The sequence below is a fragment of the Schistocerca cancellata genome, chromosome 1, assembly GCF_023864275.1.
Source record: "Schistocerca cancellata isolate TAMUIC-IGC-003103 chromosome 1, iqSchCanc2.1, whole genome shotgun sequence".
In the NCBI taxonomy this organism is placed as follows: Eukaryota; Metazoa; Arthropoda; class Insecta; order Orthoptera; family Acrididae; genus Schistocerca; species Schistocerca cancellata.
Window position 1 is genome coordinate 745,922,406 of NC_064626.1, and position 10,302 is coordinate 745,932,707.

Consider the following 10,302-nt stretch of genomic DNA (forward strand, 5'->3'; position numbering starts at 1 on the left):
AATGGATTAACATCATCACATCCTTAGATGCGATACATGTGTAAGGTGGCAGAATAAATGGTCAGATTCACACCTTACATGAGATCTTTATACATCGCAATGAGAAGGTGAAGATAACTAACGCAATTCGGCAGTTATGAGAACACTTGCCTATCAGTATGGAATGCAAAAAGGGATGGTAGATAATCGACGGTAATTAATACACCCTTCCTATATAACGCATGTCTTTGAGTAGAAGGTGGAACAGGCAACGCGAGTCGCTTTTAGTTTTGAAAAGCCAGCCATACAACCACATAGCGAAGGCACACTGCAGGGGTTACAATGGAACCGACTTAAAGGGGTGGCAGGAGGAAGGTCAGCGACCGCAGGCCAGGTGATTCAGGCTGGAGGACCATGTGTAGTAGCACATCTGCACAAGGGACAGAGAAAAAGCTTTAGAAAGCTGTGTTTCAGAATTCCAACAGGATATGAACAAAAGCCAGTGACGCATTTAGTCCAGCGAGTGCGACACATGGAAAGGTCAATGTACTTTAGGCGTCTAGGACAGGAACAAAAGTCCATTTGGCGGAAACGCACTTGGAAGGAGAAAAATACTGAAGTTTTGACGCAGTTTGATAGAAGGGACATTACGACTGGTAGAGAGAGTTTCTACAAAATAAGGGGAACGCTCCTATTGGTCGAAAAAAGCCATGACATGAAAAAGGAACCCAAGTGGAGAGAGAAAGTTCTGCCATGAGTAGGACAAGAGAGAAATTTTCAGGGGACTCTTCTCTAAACTGGCGTCAAGTGCAGAATGGAGCCCTTAATGCTCTGTACGAAGCAGGAAAGAAATTGTTGTGGACACTACATTCACAGCGGCTGCACTACAGCTAGAAATTAGCTGTAGCAATGTTTAGCTCCGACTGTGGAGAAACGATTCAGCCAAATTAGTTAATTGTTCTTGCGAGAACTGAGAGGGCACTATAACATGCACGCTGCTACAACCATGCGCATGTATATCGCCACATACTAAGACTAGGGCTGAGTACATTTTTTCTCGCATGATGAGGAACATAGGGAAAGTTTATGCTGGAAAGCTCAGCAAAGGCCAGATTAGTTTTTTAGGAATTTCAGCGGCCTTGCAGTCGGCAGCGCTTCGCAGCTTAAGGTAAATACTACGTGCAGAGGCGTAAACTTTGTTGGTTCACCAGCTTGCGTCCACTGTAAACTCGAGCGGCCTTTGGTAATGTTGCACTCAGTTTTGTCACTTGACTAACCATCCACCGTAGACTTGATTGTCATCCTAAATAGTGCCGAACTTTGAACCGGAATCAGACGATTTTCGTAGTACTGACCAACATCATAACGTATGTGTAGGAGCAATTTTGTAAAGAAACTTCCAATTAAACTTTCATAATATTGTGCCTAGGATTAATGTTCTTTCATAGAGTTAATATTTAACATTGTTGTGTATTCTGAGGTTGGCAAGGTGCATTATCCACTGCGCAGTTTTTATGGTGGCCAGTTGAAAACTGTGTAAAAGCTGTAATTTTGTGCTAAAAATTGCGACATTAAGCTTGTCATTTCAACTTACACAGTTGTTCTCAATTCAAGAATAAGCGAAACTGCACCTTACACACGTACAACACATACCAAATGCATCCCATAGAAAAAGGCATCCATAGAGAAATAAATTTTAAAACAATTTAACTTTCGAAAGACTCGCTCTCTGGTTTCGAATTATGTTGCATTTTTCCTACTACGAGAAAGTTTTGCTCTTTTAGACTAGTAATTGGTAAGAACACTTTCATGTAACGATACTCACTCATTCGAACTTGTGGTCCGTAAAAGTCATCAGGGAGGAGTGCGTTCAGGACTGAGTAATGTGACAGATGCAACCATTGCTGGATACTTGTTAAAGCATAATAACAACTAACCATGGCCACGGCCAATGTACTCCCCTGATAATTTACACAAAGCTCGCAAGGCAGTTCTGTAGGTCAGTTTGAGGTCGTTTTCAGGTTTGACAGACCATGTGTGTAAACAGAATAAAACTAGCAATTCATTCATTCATTCATCCATTCATGAGCAGGAGCCAATGAATAGTGTAGAAATTTCCGTAAATATGGATGAAAACTTGAAATAAATATATAGGTACAGAAATAGAGTTTTCCCAACAACTAAGTTACGCAATTTTCGTTCCCTGGGTAATCGTATGTTTCGGAACCAAACTAGCTTGGAACGAGTGTACTGAATGAAAAAAAAAAAGTGCAGAGCCGTCTTGTTAATAATACGACCACAAAAATCTGTGATCATGTGTCCACTAATACAAAAAGGTATTACATGTGGCTAAGTAAATATAAATCTAATCTCAAGTCGTTTCTTCTGAGAGAAACAAACTTGTCAGTTATCAGTGGCCTGTAAACTGATTCTTTCCACATCATTTCGGTAGAAATTGTGCAAATGGTCTATGGAAGATTGTATTAACTAAAAAACTAACGTTTGAGAATCACAAATAAATATTTTACGATTCAAGTAATTAAACTGCCATCACAAATTGATTGTAGCACTAAATATATTCAAGGTCATGTATACACCGACGTTTAACAAAACAAGTACCCTCGTCCCACAAAATGTTTCCACCTTACACTAAACATATCTGGTGAAAAAAAAACCTTCCGATCTCACACACTCGAAATTGCGATGTACATGCTGGTCGCGGGCATACCGTGATCTGAGGCGGCCAGCTCTCGGTGGTCTAGCGGTTCTGGCGCTGCAGTCCGGAACCGCGGGACTGCTACGGTCGCAGGTTCGAATCCTGCCTCGGGCATGGGTGTGTGTGATGTCCTTAGGTTAGTTAGGTTTAAGTAGTTCTAAGTTCTAGGGGACTTATGACCTAAGATGTTGAGTCCCATAGTGCTCAGAGCCATTTGAACCATTTTTTTTTTTTGAGCCGGCCAGGACGATGCGGCGTCAAGTGCGCGCTGGCTAGGAGAGTGCCGCAAATGCATCGGTCATGCCGGCACTTGCGTGCACATTTCCAGCGAAGCTAGGTACTCAGAGACACTGTCACCATGGAGGGAAAGATGCTCCAGCAAAAACACTCATCATACTGAATCAACACACTATGTCCGCTTCTGTCAACGTTAAACCAGCGTACTGGCTAATTCGCTATTCAGTTGTCCAGAGGGCGCCCCCACTGGAACCTGTCCCCACGGCTGCGAGCTGGAGCCGACAGGTCGAAGCCGCAGCTTCTGGTCGGCCACTGACCCGAGACACTGCGAGCGAAGAAAGTGTGGCTTGGATGCATGTCTGTAACTGAAATTTCGCCCCTGACATACACTCTCCCCAGTTTAAGAACTCCACTGTGTCCAATCGAAGACTTGGAAGTTGTTTTCCATACCCCTAGAATTTATCACCCAACACGTAGATTCGTCTCTTTTATACGAGTTATTTTCGAAGGCAGAAGTAATCGGAGCATATACGCGTTTCCACATCGCTTAAGTTTCGTTATTTGCTGTGAAAACCCTGTACAACAGTACGGCATAAGGTATATTACCTCTTTCTCTCATTAGTTAAAAAAGTATCTGTTCTTATAAGCTTAATATCTCCTGTGTGTTGCATCACAGGACTAGGATATTAAACTTATTTTTGGCTCATGACGGAATGCTATGAACATGCTCTACCTCTGTCAGAGGATGCCTCCTCACTTTCAAACTCTCTTAAAGTAACCAAATGCTTGGTCACCTAAGAAGTCTCTTAAGGTAGCAGCACAGACAAGTTGTAAATATCCGGTTTATACTACACATCACTTTATAAATTCGGTTTTATTGCCATAATCATCTCTTCCTGCGCTGGTGGGAGACTGGAAGTTTGTTAAAAGATCACACCGCCATAAAAAGAAAAATGTCTGATTACCGCTCGAACCCACGAATCATATCCATGGTGCTCTAGTCCTCGCTTCCACCCGCCCCGCGGAGGACCAATTAGCATGGTGAGTAATTTTTTACCTGCTGTCGGATTATACCCGGCAGGTCTCTCAAACGAGAATCCCTGGAGGGATGGCGATGTTGTTTCTGAGGAACACCATTGAGAATGACTGCAGAAGGTTTTTACTGTCGCCAACATACATTTCGCGTGAGGACCACGAAGATAAGATAGGAGAAATTGGCGCTCACGTTTTCTTTCCGGTTTTCCCCCGGGCTGTATCAGCTGTGTTGTATAACTTGCGTCCGACTCGGATACAACGGCGTGTTCCGTGTGCGACTTAGAGCGCTATCTACCTGCAATCGTTAAAAGAAAACCTCCCTATTCCATAGTCAGTAGACGTCTTCCAACGCATGTGCGATGAGTCATGTCCACCAAACCGATGGAAAACGTATTTTGGTACCCTCCTCTACACAAACGAAGACGTATGTGTAGTATTCCGTTTGCCTGCCACACCTTATACATAAATCGAGTCTTCATTTTCATTACCGCAGTGATTCTAATTCTGTGACAGGTACTTGTGAGATACTGCAGTCCCTGTGTATTCTGGGTCCTCACCCTCCATCAGCTCCTTTCCCGGTTTCACCCTTCGCTTTTACTCTCCTTTCCCCTTTTTTGTTTTCCCATCTTCGGTCCGGTTTCCCCCCACCTGCTCACGACTGTGGTATGTCACATTTGCCAACTTTTTAGTGCAGTGTTCCAGTGACTATTCAGTGTTGTTTGTCTTTCTCGTGTTGCGAACAGAAACCATGCTGTCGCTAGGTGTGAATTTTATGTCTTTTGCGAACAGAATCCAGACTGTCGCCGTGTTTTTTAATTGTCTATTGTTTTCCCTGTCTGATTCGTATGTATTTTATTAGCATCATCATCCCTCTGTTGTTTGTTTTAAGTTCCACGATTTCTTTTCGCCATGTTACTCTCTAAGTCTCCGATTTTATCGCCTGTTTTTAATTATTTATTCTCTCGAACTTTCTCACAAAATCTGTAGGCTGAAGAGCGGCATACTAAGCTGCTGCCAGCCCGCCCCCTTCGGGGGGAATTGAAATTCAATAAAGAAAAAAAAATCCCTGTGTACACGTTTGCTTGACAGCTGTTGTGTGTGAAAAAGACTGTGTTCTGTTCACAGAGTTAGTGCAGCAAGGCATGTAATTTCACATGTCAAACACCGTTGTAAGCATTTATATATTTCCCCATAAGTGGGCTTTGTTTCATGCGTTTTCCGATCATTTTATGGGACTGATGCAGGCAGAATGAGGAGGTTCTACGCAGAATCGGAGAGGAAAGGAATATGTGGAAAACACTGATAAGGAAAAGGGACAGGATGATAGGACATCTGCTAAGACATGAGGGAATGACTTCCATAGTACTAGAGGGAGCTGTAGAGGGCAAAAACTGTAGAGGAAGACAGAGATTGGAATACGTCAAGCAAATAATTGAGGACGTAGGTTGCAAGTGCTACTCTGAGATAAAGAGGTTAGCACAGGAAAGGAATTCGTAGAGGGCCGCATCAAACCAGTCAGTAGACTGATGACCAAGAAAAAAAAAGCAGGCACAGCATAATTTTATGAACCATAATCGGATGTGACCAGTGAGCGCTATACACATCTCGAAAGCTAAATAGCGCATGTACCACAAAGAATCTGTTCTTTTGTTGCGGAAGGTACTCATTCTAGCATCTTAAAATTTCTCGCCATAATGAATGAGCTACAAAACGCAGGGTGAACATATGTCAGGCGTTGAAAATATAGTTCCTGCATTGGAGTGTCAACAGCACTGCTTTACATGCTACTAACACATCTCAAACACACTGCTTTGATATTATAGCATATTTAAGTGCAGAACTGTGTAGCCTTAGGAGTGTGTTTTTATGTTCCGTGGGCAGTTTTCTTTCTCCAATACCTTCTTGGTATGGAATCCAAACATCACAACAGTACTACACAACTGATAGCCGAAGTGATTTACATAAAATGTTTCAAACTCCTTCCTTCTTGAGCTCCTTCATGCATAAGCCATACATTTCTTCTCCTTCTTAATCATGTGTTATATCACCACAATACTCTCAAATGTACCTACTTTACACCAATAAGGAGTGATAATCTCCTCAGCATGGATGCATCGCGGTGCGGGGTAGCCGCGCAGTATAAGGCACCTAGCCATGGTTCGCGCGGCTCCCCCCGTCGGAGGTTCGACTCATCTCTCGGACATGGGTGTGTGTGTTGTCCTTAGCGTAAATTAGTTTAAGTAGTGCGTAAGCCTAGGGACCGATGACCTCAGCAGTTTGGTCCTTAGGAACTTACCACAAATTTTAAATTTCATGCATGCATCTAGAGAGATCGTGTGTAATTGGTCGGGTGAAGTAAGTCAGACTGATAGGGAACAATCTCACAAAGGAAGACCGCACTGCAGTTCCTTCTCTAAATCCTCGCACAAACGAAAAAATGGCTGACATCGAAATAAGTGTCCAAGGAATAGAAAAGCAACTGGAATCACTCAACAGAGGAAAGTCCACTGGACCTGACGGGATACCAGTTCGATTCTACACAGAGTACGGGAAAGAACTTGCCCAGGAACAGAAGGTTCCAAATGATTGGAAAAGAGCACAGGTAGTCCCAGTCTTTAAGAAGGGTCGTCGAGCAGATGCGCAAAACTATAGACCTATATCTCTGACGCCGATCTGTTGTAGAATTTTAGAACATGTTTTTTGCTCGAGTATCATGTCGTTTTTGGAAACTCAGAATCTACTATGTAGGAATCAACATGGATTCCGGAAACAGCGATCGTGTGAGACCTAACTCGCTTTATTTGTTCATGAGACCCAGAAAATATTAGATACAGGCTCCCAGGTAGATGCTATTTTTCTTGACTTCCGGAAGGCGTTCGATACAGTTCCGCACTGTCGCCTGATAAACAAAGTAAGAGCCTACGGAATATCAGACCAGCTGTGTGGCTGGATTGAAGAGTTTTTAGCAAACAGAACACAGCATGTTGTTATCAACGGAGAGACGTCGACAGACGTTACAGTAACCTCTGGTGTGCCACAGGGGAGTGTTATGGGACCATTGCTTTTCACAATATATATAAATGACCTAGTAGATAGTGTCGGAGTTCCATGCGGCTTTTCGCGGATGATGCTGTAGTATACAGAGAAGTTGCAGCATTAGAAAATTGTAGCGAAATGCAAGAAGATCTGCAGCGGATAGGCACTTGGTGCAGGGAGTGGCAACTGACCCTTAACATAGACAAATGTAATGTATTGCGAATACATAGAAAGAAGGATCCTTTATTGTATGATTATATGATAGCGGAACAAACACTGGTAGCAGTTACTTCTGTAAAATATCTGGGAGTATGCGTGCGGAACGATTTGAAGTGGAATGATCATATAAAATCAATTGTTGGTAAGGCGGGTACCAGGTTGAGATTCATTGGGAGAGTCCTTAGAAAATGTAGTCCATCAACAAAGGAGGTGGCTTACAAAACACTCGTTCGACTTATACTTGAGTATTGCTCATCAGTGTGGGATCCGTACCAGATCGGGTTGACGGAGGAGATAGAGAAGATTCAAAGAAGAGCGGCGCGTTTCGTTACAGGGTTATTTGGTATCCGTGATAGCGTTACGGAGATGATTAACAAACTCAAGTGGCAGACTCTGCAAGAGAGGCGCTCTGCATCGCGGTGTAGCTTGCTCGCCAGGTTTCGAGAGGGTGCGTTTCTGGATGAGGTATTGAATATATTGCTTCCCCCTACTTATACCTCCCGAGGAGATCACGAATGTAAAATTAGAGAGATTAGAGCGCGCACAGAGGCTTTCAGACAGTCGTTCTTCCCGCGAACCATACTCGACTGGAACAGGAAAGGGAGGTAATGACAGTGGCACGTAAAGTGCCCTCCGCCACACACCGTTGGGTGGCTTGCGGAGTATAAATGTAGATGTAGATGTAGATCTTCACAGAACTGCAGTTACAGTATCGGGATAAAAATGCTGGCCTATACCACTAGCGTCAGTCGGATGTGCCAGTTTCGAGCACTGTTATGCTCTTTCCGACATCAAAATATCGAAGTGCGTTGATTATGTGAAACTCAGCTTGTTCCGTTCCCTCACCAGACGTCAAATGTAGCATGTGTAGTGCCCTCCTACTTCTGGTCTCAAATTAAATCAGAGACAATGTTGTAGGGAAGATTGGTTATAGTTACAAGATGGGTAGAGAGGCCATGTAGAGTTTTCTCAGGATCCACGAATGCGAGGATGTTACTCCCATCCACACAGGGACAGATCGGTAATCGCAATAAAATCTTATCGAATTTATAAAGCGTTTTGGCTAAGGAACATAGTTTTTGTAACCACTCTCTGTTGATGGCTATTTCCTGCACTAAGAAACAGTATTTTTGTCATGTGATGTAGGCTGTGTAACAGGGTCACTATGTCCCTATGCATATGGCTCTCACAAAGTAATGGAGCGGGGTGGTTTAGCAATAAAATATAAACTGGGAATCATATTACCATGTCATTGGCTGATAGCATCGTGAGATCGATGCAATGAGACGTTGTGTTGAGGCGACAAATCATCGAGAGAGATAGTTTGGGACTCGAGTTAACAGATAAAATGCATTTCAATTACGGGAAACCTGGTGAAATTACGAAATTTGATGGCAAATACGTAAAACTGAGGTAAATACGACAAAAATGTGGGTGAAGGAGGGTACTTACATTATCATCTGGGTTTATGAAAATCATTCCATTCCTCCATAGTGCAACTGACAATTGATGTGCATGCTATTCATGGTCTATGAGTTTGCGTCCTGCTGAATATCCCCTTGTTCCACTTGTGATTATGCATTGCAAGCCAGGTAAGGAATGAGGAGGTTCTAAGCAGGATTGGAGAGGGAAGGAATATGTGGAAAACATTGATAAGGAGAAGGGGCAGGATGATAAGACATCTGTTAAGACATGAGGGAATGAAGCATTTGGTACTAGAGGGAGCTGTAGAGGGCAAAAGCTGTAGAGGAAGACAGAGATTGGAATACGTCAAGCAAATAACTGAGGATGTAGGTTGCAAGTGCTACTCTGAGATGATGAGATTAGGACAGGAGAGGAATTCGTGACGGGCCGCATCAAACCAGTCAGAAGACTGATGACAAAGAATAAACCATAAAATGAAAAACGCAGTGTCCAAGGACTTGGAGGGAATGATGACCACCAACTAGGACATTGAAACAGTGATCATATCCTGGGTGCAATATGCACAGCCAATATGAGGTATCAGTTTCGGTCTCTTCGAAAATCGAACACCGAGACATCTGCTATTCAGTCACTGCGAAACATGAGTTAAAATGGAGAGGTCATCACCGTTGGTGAGATGTTTTGAAACGATCCATAGTGCTGCAGAGTCTTCAGTTTCCATATATTGCGATATCCTCCACATTACTGTCAATAAGAAACACTACCTCTGTCTTTTATTTCAACCATCCTCTGTGTTAAAGGAAACAGCTTACCCTTCATCATGCGATGTCCAGCTTTCTGTGAGAGCAGATGGATTGAAACATATTAATGTCGGTTGAAACCTCAAAGTCACAACAGGGAAACAAAACGTATGGCGGTGCTCAAAGCATCATACATCGCTTGAAAATGTTACAAGATAAAAGCAATGTATCAAACCATTTATGAAAAAGGAACAAAGGAACCCTCTCTTGTGATTGATATTCTGTGGATTATAGACTTCCTACAATACGGGCAAGAAAACTTTACACAGGTCTGTGGAAACGACTTCGATCATTGGCCTCCTGCTCCAATGGACCAGTATTTGCATATTTAATGGGTTTACCACAACTGCTCGATGACAACGCGCAGACGATATTTGTTTCCAATCTATCGGAAACAAGTGATGCAGTAAAATCTTTTGATTTCTCTACTAGGTGACGTTAGCAAAGTTTTTGTAGTTCATAGTTTACTTACATTCAGTTAACAGTCACGGGTTCTAAAATATCTGTAATGGATAAGCTTAATCTGTTGTTACCACGCCAGGTAATTAGACCAAAGCGCGAATTTCGGCAATGTAAACTGAAACTAACGAAAACCATCCTAGCAATAAGATTTAAGAAAAAGTGTCTCTCAGAAAACTTGACTCCAAATTATATCAGAATAAAAATAGCGAGTCAAAGCATGTCAGCCATGATAGCAGAAGCACGATATGAAACTATTTGATTAAAAACTGAAATCAGATCTCATTACAAAAAGAAAGATCTTCTCAATTAAAAGCTGTATAATATGCACTTAGAATTAAGCCACAAACTTTTTGCTCATGTATTTATTGTCTTTCTAGACTATGCCATTTCTTA

At 42.6% G+C, this 10,302-nt stretch overlaps 1 pseudogene; it reads left to right on the forward strand.

The window, feature by feature from the left end:
- The first annotated feature begins 3,534 nt into the window (after positions 1-3,534).
- Positions 3,535-3,693, forward strand: LOC126096672 (U2 spliceosomal RNA; annotated as a pseudogene).
- The last annotated feature ends 6,609 nt before the right edge of the window (positions 3,694-10,302 follow it).